This window comes from Plecotus auritus (assembly GCF_963455305.1).
Source record: "Plecotus auritus genome assembly, chromosome: 11".
Lineage (NCBI taxonomy): Eukaryota > Metazoa > Chordata > Mammalia > Chiroptera > Vespertilionidae > Plecotus > Plecotus auritus.
The window spans coordinates 48,000,132-48,015,859 of record NC_137777.1 but is presented as its reverse complement, the minus strand read 5'-3'; the positions used below and the strand labels follow the sequence as shown (position 1 = coordinate 48,015,859).

Sequence of the window (15,728 nt, the reverse complement as noted above, 5' to 3'; positions counted from 1 at the left end):
ACAGCTTAGGGGTGCAGGTGTACTAGATACAGCCTTGAAGGGCAGGGGTCATAACCAGCAGGCTGAAAGTGGGGGAGGGAGTAATTCAGGTAAAGGCTGAGCAGTCGGTGCTGCTTAAGGGCACATGGGTGTTAGGCTAACGGCTGTGTGTGGTTAAAGCTCTGAGCAGGAGGACAGGTGGTAGGAGCTGAGGCTGAAAGGGCAGGAGACCAAATCTTGCAGAAAAGGGAAGCTACAGTGAGGGGTCTCCGGGTGTGAACCACTTCTCAGTCTAAGAAAACACCATGCACATGCCCATCTCTGGGCTTTTCATCTGGCCCTGACCCCACTCACACTGCCATTCAACAAACACCAAGATTCAACTCTGACCCTGCTCCGTAGTTGGCCTGGCATAGGGTGTGTGCAGTCTCTGTTCTAGAAAGAAGCATAGAATCAAGAGGAAAGAAAGTTAATTAGATGATTTGAGTTCTGGGTGAAATAAGAATGAGACCCTGGACAAGGGCAGCTCCAGCTGAACTTGGGGAGGTCAGGGAGGGCTTCCCAGAAGACGGGGCATGTGAGGAGAATGGTGAAAAACACCTGAGCCTTTGCAATGGGGGCAGGTGAGGGCTGTTCCAGTCTGTGAGAAGGCACCAGGGCGTGAAACTGCTGATGGGTCATGACTGGAGCAAAGGGCATACAGGGGGCCACGAGGCGAGGGACAGGGCTGCGAGGGAGCAGGTGATCGGAGCCGGCAGGGCCATGTGGGCCAGGCCAAGTATCATCACCCAGGAGTTAACAGGCTAGAGATGGACTTTGGGGAGGGGAAGGGCATAAATAGAGCCACATTTTGGAGAGAACCCTGTGGGTTCCCCCAGCAGCAGAGCCTGAGACAAGAACATAGATGGAGGTGGTTTACTTGAGAGGTGACCCCAGGAAGCAGCAGGGATAGAATGAGGAGAGTGAGTTAGGGATTCGGGGGAAGACAATTAGGAGTGTGTTGCTGAGCTGGTTACCTCTGTGGGCAGCTAGGTCTCACATTGCTGGGGACCCTCTGAGTCACTATAAATAAATTTCATATCGTCTCCAACATTCAGTCCCCATAGTCTGAGAGTTTCCTTCAGGAGGCATTACCTCACCCCTTCCCATCACTCCTCAAGCTTGTGCCTGGGCAGGAGCTGATGGCCTTCTGTGGTTTTGAAGAAGCCCTGCACATTTAAAATAGGGTGCTCACAATATGCATGAACTGTCCCCACAGCTGTGCTGGAATCAGGTGGCGTGAGGGAGGTGTGTGGGCACAAAAACATCTGCAGCAATCCCCTGGGTCCAAGGTGCACTGGTGAGAATTATGTTCCATTGCAAATAAAAAAAATAGTGGCTTAATCAAGTTAGAATTATTTCACTGTTGCACTGAAGAAATCCAGAAATAGTGATTTATGGCTTCATTTTGTGGAATTCTTCAAGCTGTGGAAGGCCATTCTCTAATGGACCAAGGTGACTGTTAGAGCTTCAGCCATCATATTCATGTTCCAGGTGGCAGAATAGAGCAGCAGAAAAAGAGTGCACTCTGTTTTAAGGAAACTTCTTGGCCAGCACTTAGGCATGTGGTCATTAGCTACACGAGAGGCTGACAAGTGTTGTCATTTAGATCACTGGCTAAGTACCTAACTAAAAATTTGTGATTCTTGAACTAGGAAGGGAAAGAGAATGGACCTTCGGGGGTGACTAGCAGGCCCTACAATAAAGATGTGAGATGGGAACCAGGGGGTTAATTAGGAAGCAATTTTCACAATCCAGGGAGAGATGGGAAGGACCAAAGCAAAAGGAGTGGGAATGGGGATGAAGAAGGGACTGCTTCTGTCAAATGTCTGGGTATGGATTTGACAGGACTTGGTGAGGAAAGTGGAGAGGAAAGGAGGGGAAGGGTTCAGGAAAGCTATTCACACACCCAGGAACTGTATAAGATCAACAGTTTGGAGAAAGGCCATGAGTCCCACTGCAAATATACTGCATTTGAGAAGGACAGCCAGAGATGTCCAGTCAGTACATAGCTGGTGTTCAGGTGGTCAGGAGAGAAGTCTCAACCCAAGGTAGCAATTTGGGTGCACCAGGAATTGGAGCAGAGAAGAGTCCTCGGGTGGGAGTGTAGAGGACGGGCTCAGGGAGCTCAGACAGCACCGTTGGGCAACATCAGAGTATCACAGGCATGGAGCTGACCTTCTGAAGTGCATGCGAGGGAGCGTCGGGAATATTTATGCCCCTGGTTGGCTGTGTCCCTCTGTTGAAGCTGCTAACAGGAAGTCCCTTTTAGAGCTATACTCTGGGTTTTAATAACCACTTGGCCTTCAAGTCTAGGACTGGTAATGGCTCCCAGAGATTATTCACCTTAGAGTTATGCACTATTTCCTGTTGGATTCCCTTAGTCCTTCCATACTGTCATAAACTGTGCCTTCATTAAACTCTCCTTAATTTCAAAGATGATGAAGATGATAGATAGATAGATAGATAGATAGATAGATAGATAGATAGATAGATAGAATAAACAGATGGTTGGAAGGACAGATGGATGGTAGATATATAGATAACAGGAAAGATGAGGTCACAAGAGAAAAATGAGATCAGAAGAGAGGGACAGTGGGGGGATGCTTGGGGAGAAGCTGGAGTCAGCAGAGAAATGAGCTCAAGGTCAAATGTGACCCCCACATTAGTTAAAAGGAAGGTTATGATGCACTTATTGTATTTGCCACCAGATGGTCGCCGATGGCCTCAGTGAGAGCAGTTCCATGTTGTCGAAGAAGCCAGACTGCAATGGGTAGAGAGTTGCAGAAATGAGTGGGAGATGAAGAAGTGGAGACAACTGCCTTCTCCATCATCTTCACCTCAAAAGCCTGGCTCACATGTCACGTCCTCCACAAACTTTCTCTGGAGCTCTTTTCTTCCTCTGTGCTCCCTGAGCATCCTGTTACCCATCGGCCACAAATCAATGGCTGAGCTCCCAGGATAGAGATCCATGACCCTCACCTACACAATGTAATAGAAAGAGCACTGGACCTGGAGTCTAGAAACATGTATTGAAAAATCATTCAGCCCACCCTCTCAAGTTCCTGCAAAGAAAGCAGATCTTGTCCAACTTGTCCAGGAACTGGCTGTGGGGCCTTGCTCAGTGCCCATTGTCCCACACCATGTAAGGGTGACCCTCCAGCTGCCACCCAGCTGGGCCTCCTCATTGGTCAGCATCCAGTAAAGAATCACAACCTGCCCTACTACTGCCCTCATCTGCTTCCTCGGCCATGAAAACACGTAGGGACACCCAGTGGTCAAAGACATCCCTCTTTCCTACCATCGCCAGGACTGGTCAAGGCCAAAGGCAATCTCTATTACCTGAGGTTCCATCAAGAAGGGAATATTGATTATTTTACCAATGAGATTTTACTGCTCCTTCTGAATTGAACCCTAGAAACCAGAGAACTCAAGGACTTTTGTACCATTTTGTATTCAATAGTATGTTTCATTTGACAACAATTAAGACCCTCGACATTAGAAGAGCCACGGGAGCTGTTTCAAAAGGCAGATGCCTTGGCCTTACCCCAGACCTATGGGCTCAGAATTTTGGGGGAGAGGGTGAAGGTTCCAGGCTTGTCTGTTCCTCAAAGGGTGGTTCTGATGTGGAGGCAGGGCTGGGAATCACCAAATCTAACATTAATCACAGGCAGTGAATACTGAGCTAGACCTACTAGGTGCTAAGCAGTGTCATTGTGGTTAACCTTGCTACAACCCAAAGTGTGGGCTTTCTCAACTCCACTCTGTGATGAGGAAGGGGAAACTCTAAGAGGTCAAGGGGCTTCCCAAACTGTGCAGCTAAGAGGCAGTACCAGGGGTGGAATCTGGGTCTTTCTAATTTCAACACCCAGCCTGGCCTATACCCCTCTAGGCACACCCTTCTGTGTGAGAACCTTGTGCTAACAGACCCTAAGGCGATGGGCTGAGTCCGACTCATGCCTGGTCTAGGAGCCGATACTAGAATGAGGGTGGCCCACACATGAACAGTTAACTCTAACACAAAGCTGCCTAGGAAGGACAAACAGAGGCTCCAAGGGCTTTGAGAGTCCAGTGGTAGTGTGGTGGGGACACGGCGAGGAACCAAGAAAAGCTTCTGGAAGCGGTGATTATTGAGCTGGGTCTTGAATGATACCTTGGGTACTTCCATCTGTCATACAACAGGCCACGCACTGTGGTTGGTCCAGGGGATAGAAAGATAAACAGGACGCAGTCCCTGCCCTCGGGATGCTGAGAGTCTAGTGTTCTGCCTTCTCTGCACCCCTCACGTTCTCTGCAGGCCTTTCTCCTTCTCCTTCCCCTACTCACCTGCCCCCATTCCTCCACTCCCCATGGTGCCTCAGCTCCCCTTGATCCTGCAGAGCACCCTTCACAGTGAGCCAGGCTTTTCAGTCACCCAGGAAATGGGGTGCTCCAGGTCCAGAGCCCAGGGAGGAGAGAAGTGTATGGGCCCCACCCAGGCCAGGGGGTGGGGTGGGGGACCAGGAGGTGAGCACCAGAGCCAAAGAGTGAGTCATAGCACACAGACACCTGAGAAATGGGCATAAAAAGACCCACTTCCCTGGGAAGTTGGGGAGAGAGATGAGATAGGAAGAGAAAGTGCTTTGAGCTCCTCAGAAGAAAGAGACCATAAACAGATCCAGGGTGTTATTACCATGGTCATTACCTGCTTCAATTATAGGGGTACTCATCCAACTGCATGAGGAATCGCTAACCAGTCCTGCAACTCACACAGAGTTATGTTTTTAATATAATTTCATTTTTATTATTAACAGCTAAGCCCATGAAATATTCCTCAAGTCATTCTAACGTGTTAATACTCCCCTTCAGGCTGGGGGTGGGGGTGAGGGGGAGTCCTGCTCCCTCCCACATGACCAGGCAAGGATCCAGCCCAGAGAAGAGAATGTAAACCACCCACCCCCCCTAACACCGCAGCACTCCAGCCCTGAGCCCTTCCCACAGAAGTCTGCCATCATCTCTTGGTCCTGGTCTCATTGTCCAAATTCCTCATCTCTTTGGCCCTTCATGCCTTTCCTTGCTTCATGTCCCTGCCTACACCTGCCTTAATCTGTGCCTTAATCAAGGGCGAGAATTGAGGGAACTCCTACTGGGTGCCAGGCACTGAGGAAATGAAGATTAGTTAGACACAGTCTTTGCCTTCGAGCAGAAAAGCACAGAGGCTGTTTCATTCATTCACCCAACTAGCTCTGAGCAGGGCACCATGTTCTGGACCTTGTGCCATATACTCAGAATGGGGAGGTGAATAACACACATCAAACCCACAGGAAACACACCTGTGAAGGGACACTGACCCCAACAACTGCAGGAATACACACCAATGAGTATTATAATAAAGCAATGCCCCCAAGTGTTGGAGAGGTAGAAGAAGAACCTACCATGGGGAAGATTCCCAAGATGAACAGACCTGAGATAGGCCTCAGGGTGCTCGGGGAGGGAAGGGCATTGCAGGCAGAGGGAACAGAGATGAGCAAAATGCTTGGGGCATGGGGAGGGGTCCAATGTGGCTGGGGTGATGGTGAGTTGGGAGGAGAGGTAGAAGTGAGGGCTTCATATGCCATGACCATAATGATGGACAGCAGCGTTTACAGACCCAGCCATGAGCTCGGAACTGAAGATGCCTAGGCTGCCCAGCCAGTAAGAGGACAAGCAGGCTCGGGGGGCCCTGGCTCTTGATGCCAATGTAAGGGGTTTGATTGAGGGCGGAAGTGGGGAATTTAGGCAGAGGGAAGTGGAGCAGCAGGCTCCTTGGGATAACTGGGGCTTTGGGCAGGATAAGGGCCACTTGAAGGGGGCTATGGGAGGAAGAAGGTACAATTGGGGAATAGAGGGCCTCACGGAGGGTTCCCAGGTGAGCCTTGGCATCCTCCACAAGCACCTAGCGCATCACAAGGGGCAGAGCTAGAAACAACTATAAGGAATATCTCGGGTGAGTAGGACATTCTACTTCTAAATAATTCACCAAGCGGCCAAGTTTGTACTCTACACTACCCGAGCCTTCATTTGAGGCAATAGTATCTCTTGCTTAGACTGCTGTAGATGAAGTCCAAAATCCTTACCAGAAGGTTCTGTGTGGTCTCTTCCTGGCTTCACCCACCCAAATCGTGTTCATTCACAACCTCCCCCCACCCCACTTAGCCCCCGCCATGGATTTCCTACACTCCACCACACAAGACTTCTTCAAGAATCTTGCAAAAGCCAGGCTGTGTCCCTGGAACTTCATGCTTAAAACACTTGTCACTCCTTCTATCCTCCCTGTTCCATTTCCAAGCTGACCCTTGTCCTTTAGGGTCCAGGCCTCACTGACCCTCCTCCTGCCTGTTCCACAGCCCATGACACTCGGTCTCCAGCTGGTGCTTTTATGATATTTGTTCATTATCTGGCTTCTGCACAGGTTATAAACTGGACCTTTTCACAGCCCTGCTCCTCATGGCTGGGGCAGTGCCTGGCACAGAGCAGGATTCATGAATGAGTCAACAAGAGAGAAAATGAACAAATGAATGAATGTGCAAGCCTTGAGCTGTCCTTTAACTTTGCGCTGTTCTCTTTGCCCAGACCAGCCTCCTCTCTTCACTCCCAACCCCCGCCCCACTTAGTCCCTCTTGCCCCGAGAAGGCCTCCCTCTAGTGGAAGGGGACACTCCTCTCAATGGCCACCATGGGCTGTGTTGTCTGAACATCATGACGCTTCAGTCAACACACTGGTTTGTGGTGACTCCCTGTGTGTGTAAATCTTGCCTCTCCTGCTAGAAGACAGCTCATCCAGGCCTGACTCTGTTAGACACAAAATTGGGCTCCCAGATAAGGGAGGTGAGGGGTCACATGCCTGAAAGTGAGCTCAGCCACCAAAAGGGGTTGAGTCACTGTAAAGGGTTTTGAACATGACATAGCATCATATAAATGTAGCCCTTTCCTGCACTGATTGAGCACTCTCTACCCCTAAGGGTCTGAAAGGTGATACAAGAGAGGGGAATTGTGCTTAAGCCCTGGGCCCTGAATGCTAGTTTTCAGCCCAGTTACAAGAGAAGACCTGATCATTGGCAATCACCATGTAAAACTATCAGCTAAGTGCCTAAGAGAACCCCACCTTCGGAATTCTATGTCTTTATCACTGAACAATCCCAGAATCTGGCCCCACGCCTGTGAGGCACCTGGGTGCTCAGTTCCCTTTCCCTCTGGTTGGTGTCCTCTTTCAGCATCCCTACTGGATCTCCTATTTACACCTTCCCATTTAATCTTCTCTGGTGTGTGTGTGTGTGTGTGTGTGTGTGTGTGTGTGTGTGTGTGTGTGTGTGTGTATGTGTGTCGGGGGGGGGGGGCGGTGAGACAGCAAGTTTGCCCCAGAAAAAGCATATGCTGCTAAAACCACTCCTGAGCTATCTGCACACTCTGCCACCCCCTAGGACAGCTGTTATTGATGAGTCATTTATGAGTGCTTGAACTCAACAGCCTGCCTCCAACAAACTCATCCCAATTTGGCAACACAGCCAAATGGCCATGGAGAGTGTCAATGCTTGAACCTGGACTCCGAAGGTGCCAGTGAATCCCTAAGCACACTTCCAAGGTCCTTTCAAGGCAAAGGTGTTTTGATATCTAAAGAGAGATCCCTGTTACCACAGGAAAATAGTTGAGTTGGGTAAGGTGACTCTCTTGGCACTTTTCAGGGATTGGGACATGGGAGTTGCCAACGTTTCTCCAATTCTACCACCCCATGTTCAGCTGCCTGGATGATGAAATATTCTGAGGAGTTTGAATTTCCTACAAGGATGAGCCGAGCTAAACTCAGTACCCCAGCCTACTTCCCAGGGATCACTAAAGGACAAGTCAGGCTTGAGATGAAGCCCCCACCGACACCTTATAGCCTAGAATACAGCTTCCCTCCTTGAATGCCAGTCACCGGGAGGAGTTACTTCACCTATTAGCTGGCAAATAAGATGCCAGGTGGAAGCAAAGTGTTGAAACAAAAGTCGAGGCTCCCCCACCCCAAGGCGTGATGAAACACTTGGAAGAGGCCTTCGCAGGCACTTGGCACCTACAGGAGAGAGCAGGAGAGGTGGGAACTGGGGCTGGGGACACAGCTGCAAGGATTCGCATGAACTTGAGCATGCCCCCCTGATGGCAGAGAGGCAGAGGACTGGGTGGGAAGGGAATTGATAGATTTGGGGCATGCTGGTGCCAGTGGCTCCTTGTTTGAGAGATCTTAGCAAAGTCTGAAGCCTGAGCCAGAACAGGCCCTTCATATGGAAAAGCTGCTGCAAAAGCACAGCTGCATGGACGAAAGCCCAATCAAGGCAGAATTTGGCAAACAGGTTCAGCCTTTGGTACCTTTGGTGCTTTAGAGAGAGGCTTTGCTTTCTCGTTGAGTCTCCCCACCTGAGCCCAGTGGTCCTAATAATTCCCTAAGACTTCATGTCTGGAAAAAGCAGGAAGAGAGGTCTACTCCTGTAATGTAGAGGGAGAGGAGAAAAAGGAAGAGAGCAGGGAAGGAGAGAGGGAGAAAAGAAAACAAAAAGAATGAAATCTTTGAGATTGTATCTGTAATATTTCTGAGCTGAGATATTCAGAGATTCCAGCAGTTTAAAAAAAAATTCTTCCCAATGAATGGAATGCTGTGTGTTAATTCATGTGCAAGTATATATGTATCTGTGTTTGTGTGCTTGAATGCTGTGTGTGTGTGTATGTGTGTGTGTGTGAGCATGAGTGTATGTATGAGAATCTGTGCATTTCATGATGTGAGTGGGCATGCGGGTCTCTGTGAGTGTGGATGCATTTATGTGTATGTACAGGCATGTGCATATTTGTGTGTCTGTGCAACATCCCAGAAAGAAAACAACCCTGAAATCAGCCTCAGAAAAGGTGGGATCTTATCTCGATCGGCCACGTACCAGCTGTGTGACCTTGAGCAAGTCATGTCACCATGCTGGGTCTCAGTTATCTCCTATGTTCTAGTTCCTTGAGCAGCAATTTTCAACCGGTGTGCCGCAAGAATCTTTAAAATATGCAATACCTGACTATTTAGTCAGGGGCACTGACCTCCTTTCCCTTATATTGTCCAATAAAAAAATGACAACAGCCAATACAACAATAGCTATCCAGTACTTGGCACTTAATAGAAGCCCACTAACTGTTAACTCTTCCTCTCCCCAATTCCAGGTTTTCCCCCCTTTATTGAAGGAGGTCAATGAAGGACATGATGCATAAGGTCACATGCCTCTTGCAGCCCCTTCTTTGGGCTGAGTAAGAGCTACAGACCATATTCTTGAGCCAATTTCCAGGGGCTTCTGAGTCTCCATTATGTTATATATTAGCCAGGCCTCTTCTTCCTGCGCTCAAAGATTGATGGTAATTCATTTGCAAGAATTAGTGCAAGATTGAATTTTAATGACTCAGAAATCTGAGGTCAACTTTGCTTTTAGTAACCTATGGGGCAGGAAGCCTAGTGAGTGAGCTGGTCCCCTGGCCTCCTAGCTGGTGGTGTACCTGTGGGTCCCAATCTTGTAAGACAGGAATTGTTATCCTTGCTCTGCAGTTGAAGGGATAAGAGCTCGGAGAGGTCAAGTCACTGGCCCAAGGTCACACTACTCGCTCCAGGACACCAGAGTTGCCTCCAAGTTCGACAGGTGATAGTCAGAAGCTTCAGGAAGGTAAGAATCGCCTCACTCAGGAAGACAGAAACGAGGTCTCTGAAATTCTGAATCCACAAACATCTCCAGATCTCTGACCAGTCAGCCCCGGCGGAGTATTGGCAGATAGAGCCAGGGCTGTGTGGCAATCAGAAAACTAGTCAGGTGGGACTGGAACGGTGCCTCTGAGGTATTTCACAAACACGGGGAACAAACACATTTGGTGTCGCAATCCTGGCCACTGGGAGCTGCCGCGTTGGCTGTTTTTTTGAGAACGGACTGTGGATAAGGAATTGGAGGGCCAAGGTGCACGCCATCTTGGAGGCTGTGTCAGCCCTGGGGAGATGTGGCCCCTCAAAGTCACTGCCAGGCGGACTGGCTCCTCCCAGTGTGCCAGGAACTACCAGACCCCTAGAGAGGCACCCGGAGCCTTCCATGGCCCCGAGGTAACCGGCTGTCACATCTTCTCCCACTGCTGCCCGTGCAGACCCTGTGACCCAGGCTAGCCAGCCTCGGACTGAGTCCCAAACGTACCTTTTCCTTCACCTCCAAGCCGGGAAGCAGACTGTGGCCTGCCCTCACCAGAACTAGTCACCCTGTAATCCTCACAACAAAAGTTAATTAGGACCAAATCTCGCTCCGCATTGCACAACGCCCTCTGCGGTAATTAGTACAACTGGGATGAGCTGCTCCCTCAGCTCAGCACAGATATGGTCACATTCCACTCGCTTTTTCCCCAGTGAATCTCTTCAGCACACAGCTACGTGGTCAGCAGAAAGCCCAGCCTCCCTCTGGAGGTTTCCTCCTTTCCCAGCATTTTGTCCCAAAGCCCTGGGGACAGGCCAAGTACAGACAAAATGGGTTCTCAACACACGGGCGCAGAGGGGCCGGAGCCCGTCCAGCACACAGCTGCCCGGCCCGTCTGCCAGGAATCCTCACCCCCTCACAGTGCCTCTGTGGGGACTCACGCCCACAGACTGACAGCTTTGGCGGGGGGGGGGGGGGGGGGGGGGCCCTCGGGGCTGGTGAAAAAGGTGAAGAGATTAAGCAAGGAAAAAAACCACACTCATGGACAGACAACAGTATGGTGATTGCCAGAGGGAAAGGAGGGGGGGAGGTAGAAGAGGAGAAAGGGGGACAAACGGTGATGGAAGGGGACTTGACTTGGGTGGTGAACACAGTACAGTGTACAGATGACGTGTCATAGAACTGTACACCCGAAACCTGTATAATTTTTTTACCAATGTCACCCCAATAAATTCAATAAAAATTAAAAAAACTCATGGCAGCAGTGCTCTCGGCGGTCCCGGCTCTGTCTTTTGGACGGAACACCCAGGAACACCCCTTCCTCCAGCCCCGACCACCCTCCAGCGTCTCATCCAGTCACCCCTCAGCACCGCCTCAGCCATCCTCACCTCCCAGCCCAGCCAACGCCATTTTGTTTTTTTATCTTAACAGTTTCAGTGGTCGGCAAACTCATTAGTCAACGGAGCCAAATATCAACAGTACAACGATTGAAATTTCTTTGGAGAGCCAAATTTTTTAAACTTAAACTTCTTCTAATGCCACTTCTTCAAAATAGACTCGCCCAGGCCGTGGTATTTTGTGGAAGAGCCACACTCAAGGGGCCAAAGAGCCGCATGTGGCTCGCGAGCCGCAGTTTGCCGACCACGGCCTTAACTCATTGCCGAACCATAAGCCCCCAAAGTCGTCAGAACCATTCCACCGAGGCCGAGGCTGCCGCCTGCCACCTGGCCATCCGCACCTGCGGCCGCACCTACCTCTGTGCGGGCCTGTTTCCAGGTGACCGTGCGGCCTGAGGGCGGGCGCTTCCCCCGGAGCTGGCTGAGAAGCGGGGGGCTCCCCCGTCCCTCAAAGACGCTACCAGCGCGGAGGCCGCGTTCTCTCCAGGACGGGCCGGAGCCTCCCCCAGGTGAGCGGCAACACTCAGGGCCCCATGGAAGCCGCCGTGGCTCGGAGGGGACCCTGAGCCAGGCCCTTTGGAGCTGCGGGCCTGAGTTCTGTCTGCGCAGACTCTTATCTCCTTGACTTCCTGCAGAGCCACTTCCGGGGAGCAGGTGACACTCATCAAGAAGATGGGCGACACCTGGCTCCCCTCCGCAGGCTGCCGGCTCCAGGCGGGCTGGACGAGCAGCTCCTCGAAGGCTCACCCTCAAGGATAACTAGGAGCCCTTGGAGCCCAGAGGCCTCGGAGGGCCCCTCTGCATCTGTCTGGCTTTTTGCCTGAGCCTCTCCCCGAAACACTAGCCCTCCTTTTAAACCCCCTGGAGCCCTCTCCCATGCATTGGACCAAACGGAAACAATAAAGCTCTTGTAGCAAAATTTAAAACAAATAAACAAACAAACAAACTCATGACTACACAACTGCTTGGATACATACAAATGCCAAAACCAAGTCCCTGACCCACACCCAGGCCCCCGGGTCGAGTTCTTAAAGTACAGTTTTCCTAATTCATTCCTCAGGCCCAGTGTTTCCCGGGGTTTAAGAGACAGGGAGCACTTCATCAGGGCGGATCCTCCTTTCCAACCTCACAGATCCTCTCTTTCCTGCCCCATGAGCACTGTGGGGAGCACCTTCTCTCTTTTAAACACTCAGAAAGAGAAACCTTTTCTTAAATATCCTTCTCTCTCCCTAGCTGGTTTGGCTCAGTGGATAGAGCCACAGCCTGCGGACTGCAATGTCCCGGGTTCGATTCCAATCAAGGGCACATGCCCAGGTTGCAGGCTCGGTCCCCAGTGGGGGGGCTTGCAGGAGGCAGCCAATCAATGATTCTCTCACCATTGATGTTTCTCTCTCTCTCCCTCTCCCTTCCTCTCTGGTTAAAAAGGAAAATTATAAAACATCCTCCTCTCAAGAGCATGAGGGCTTCTGGCTCCGCACCAGCTCTCCGCAGGGCGGCTGGCCTTGGCGCCTGTCCCCTGGTGTAACTGGCAACTTCCTCACCGAAGGCAGGAACAGAAGCCCAAGTCTAGTTTCCAGCAGGGCGCCTCCTGTAGGACACCTACGACGTTTGCAGCACATTTCAGGGCACAGAGCTGTTCCCAGACACAGCAGAAAACAGTAATTATGTTTGGGAAGGGCCTCCTGTCTTCCAGGCACTGTGACACATGTGATCCTGTTTAATCCCAAAGACACCGAGAGGGAAGCGTGGAGAGATGCGTCGTGCAGAGCAGGACAGTGAGATCAGAGGGCTGAGGGCCCAGAGCTGCACAACGCTAAGATAACTTGCACTCTTTCTCCTGCCCCCACCCCCAAGAGTTGACCACAGTGAGGTCACACTGAAAGAAACGAAGGAATTTCTGGGCAGCCTGAAAGAGAGAAAGGAATCGCAAAGGGGCAGCCTAAAGGGTGGTGTGGGGCGAAGGAGGGGCTGTTACTGTGGAAGATGAGGAAGGAATGCATTCATTTTAGCCCCTAGAACTCAGCCTAGCCAGTGGTCGGCAAACTGCGGCTCGCGGGCCACGGTTTGCCGCTCTGTTGACTAATGAGTTTGCCGACCACTGGCCTAGCCCATAGTAGGTGCTCCATTAAGGTACATATTAATATATTATTGTTGCAAATGATTGTCTAGATACTTGCCCTGAACACTGCTGAAGTGCCTGCCCTGTGCCCAGACCTGGGACGAACCTGTGATGCGTGAGGGCTGATCCAGCACAAAACCTCCTCTCTGAGCTTACCATGAAGGAGACTCATTTCTCAGTTATTCTAATTCAATTAGAGGAGAAACATGATATCAAAAAACTAGAGAAAAGGTGAGAAGGAAGCTCAGGGAAAGAAGATGTGAACGTCCATCTGAAGGAGGGAGCCTTTTAGCTGGACCTCGGGTTATACATAACAATAACAACTAGAATCCACTAACCTGTGTTAGGTGACCAGCACTATCTCATATATATGGCCTTATTTAATTCTTCCAATAAACCCACGACGTGGGTACTGTTATTCCCATTCACAGGTAAGACACTGAGATAGAGTAACGACAAGCCAGTAATGGTCGAGGAAGGGATGGAATCCCAGGTGTGTCTGGAATTTACCCCCCTCGTCAGAGGAGAGGCTGGGACAGAGGGGGAGAAAGAGGTCTGCCTCCTGTGGGGAGGACCCCTCTGCAGTGGACTTCCCACAGGAACAGGAAGTGAGTGCGTGCAGGGAGGGGACACGGAACCAAGCCTGTTTCTGTCTGAGAGGCACAGTCTCCCTGCCCCTAGGAACCGGCAGCGCAGTGACTCGCAAACTCCAACAAATGAGATGAGACACTCGTTGTTCGCAGAACAATTAAAGAGGGAATTGGGATTGCTTGCTCCCAACCTCCCCCAGTGTGAGCATGGTAAGTCAAGGAAATGACCTAAAGGGCTCACCTTCCCACCAATAACACTTTCACTTACTGTGGGCAAGGCCTATACTAGGCTTTTGCAAACATTATCTCATTTTAATTTCCAAAGAAACACTTTAGTAGCTATAGATAATATCCATCGATTGGGAATCATGTCCCAGACATTGTTCCAGGCGCTCCTATATGTTTAAACTCATTGGATCCTCACAGCAACTCTAAACAGAATTATTATTATTATTATTATTATTATTATTATTATTAATCATCCCCTCTTGGCAGAAGAGGAATCTCAGGCATAGGGCAGTTAAGTATTTATCCCAAGGTAATAAGGTGGTAAAAGGAAGAACCAGGACTTGAACTCAGGTGGCCTGACTCCAGCACTCCTGCTATTCACCATTACCTATTCTGCTCTATAAAGTAGGAGCATACAACTTAGGAATTGCTGCTGCTCACAGAACTGTTTAGATTTTATTTGAAGGTTATCAGAAAGAGGCGGTTCCTAGTGGCAGGGAGACTGTGCCTCTCAAGCTAATGATTAGCACCGTATAATATTTTAAACTAGAATTTTTAAACCACTCTAAGGCTTACAGGCCTCTTAGCTAATGTTATAATCGTATCATATTACTTAGGTTCAAATTCTTCAGAGTCATCAGAATAACACGGATTGACGAGACTTTCGAACACTTGCCACCCCCTGCTCCTGGGTGTCCATCATAATTTGTTTTTGCAACATAGCCATTTCTTTTTTAAGTTCATTTTGTGCACCAGTAGGTAGAGCATCATGACTCTTCTCCAAGTCCCCCATACTCTGTGAACTGCTCATATAACTATTTGTCTTCAACTTCTGGCTCTGAACAACTCTAGATTGTTGAAAAACCTTCTGTTGCCATCAAAACCAATTAGCTAGTTTTCTTCTTGTTCCTCGGCTTTCTGCACAGCTAACTCCCACTGCTGAAACAAAGTCAGAAACTGATGAGAATATTCTCATTTAAGCGTCTGCCTTTGATCTTGTTGCGTTTTCCCAATATGTTTATTGGTTTTTAGAGAAGCCTTGGTATGCATTGCTAGTCATTTTCTCTTTGCAAAAAGTGTGTTGTTCATGTCTGCTCCACATTTTTCCAGCATAAACTGGACTCCACCCCCCGTATCTTCAACTATTTCTGCAGAAATCCTCTTCTTCTCAAGCTTATCAATTACTGGTTCCATAACATCCTCCTCGGAACCGCTCTATAAAGTAGGAGCATCTTTTTTATCTTCTTTCTCAAAGTCATAGGCTCTCCCCACCTGATCCTCCATGGATGTCTTCCCCGGTTTCCCATGTTTCCTTCCCAAGGGCACCCGTTTAGATGGTTTCTGACTGAGGTGTCTGCTTCGCTGCCACGATGCTCCTCTCAATCTTTGTTAAATGAATTTTAGGAACAAAACAAAAATGACATGGTTAGCCCAAGTTCACAGAACCGGCTGGTGTCCGTGGAACTGCCCCCTGATTCTGTGCTCTTTGCACACTTTTCTATTCTGCTTCTCAGTTAAATGAGTGCTTCCATGCTCAGTGTGAGATTTAGATCATCCGTGCACTCCCTTTTAGATGTGCACATCACGGGGCACCCTTATGGGCCCCTAGTCAAAGGATTCAACATAGAGCACCCCAGGGGTTCAGACCCCAGGCTCCCTGTGGCTCACGGCCAGGGTGGAGCCTGCTGGGA

General features: G+C 49.8%; 1 pseudogene across 1 annotated transcript; it reads right to left on the bottom strand.

Moving 5' to 3' along the window:
• Positions 1–14,674: 14,674 nt before the first annotated feature.
• LOC308236677 (synaptonemal complex protein 3-like) lies at positions 14,675–15,231 on the bottom strand (annotated as a pseudogene). The gene has a single exon. The product of its transcript is annotated as a synaptonemal complex protein 3-like (transcript).
• Between the last annotated feature and the right edge of the window lie 497 nt (positions 15,232–15,728).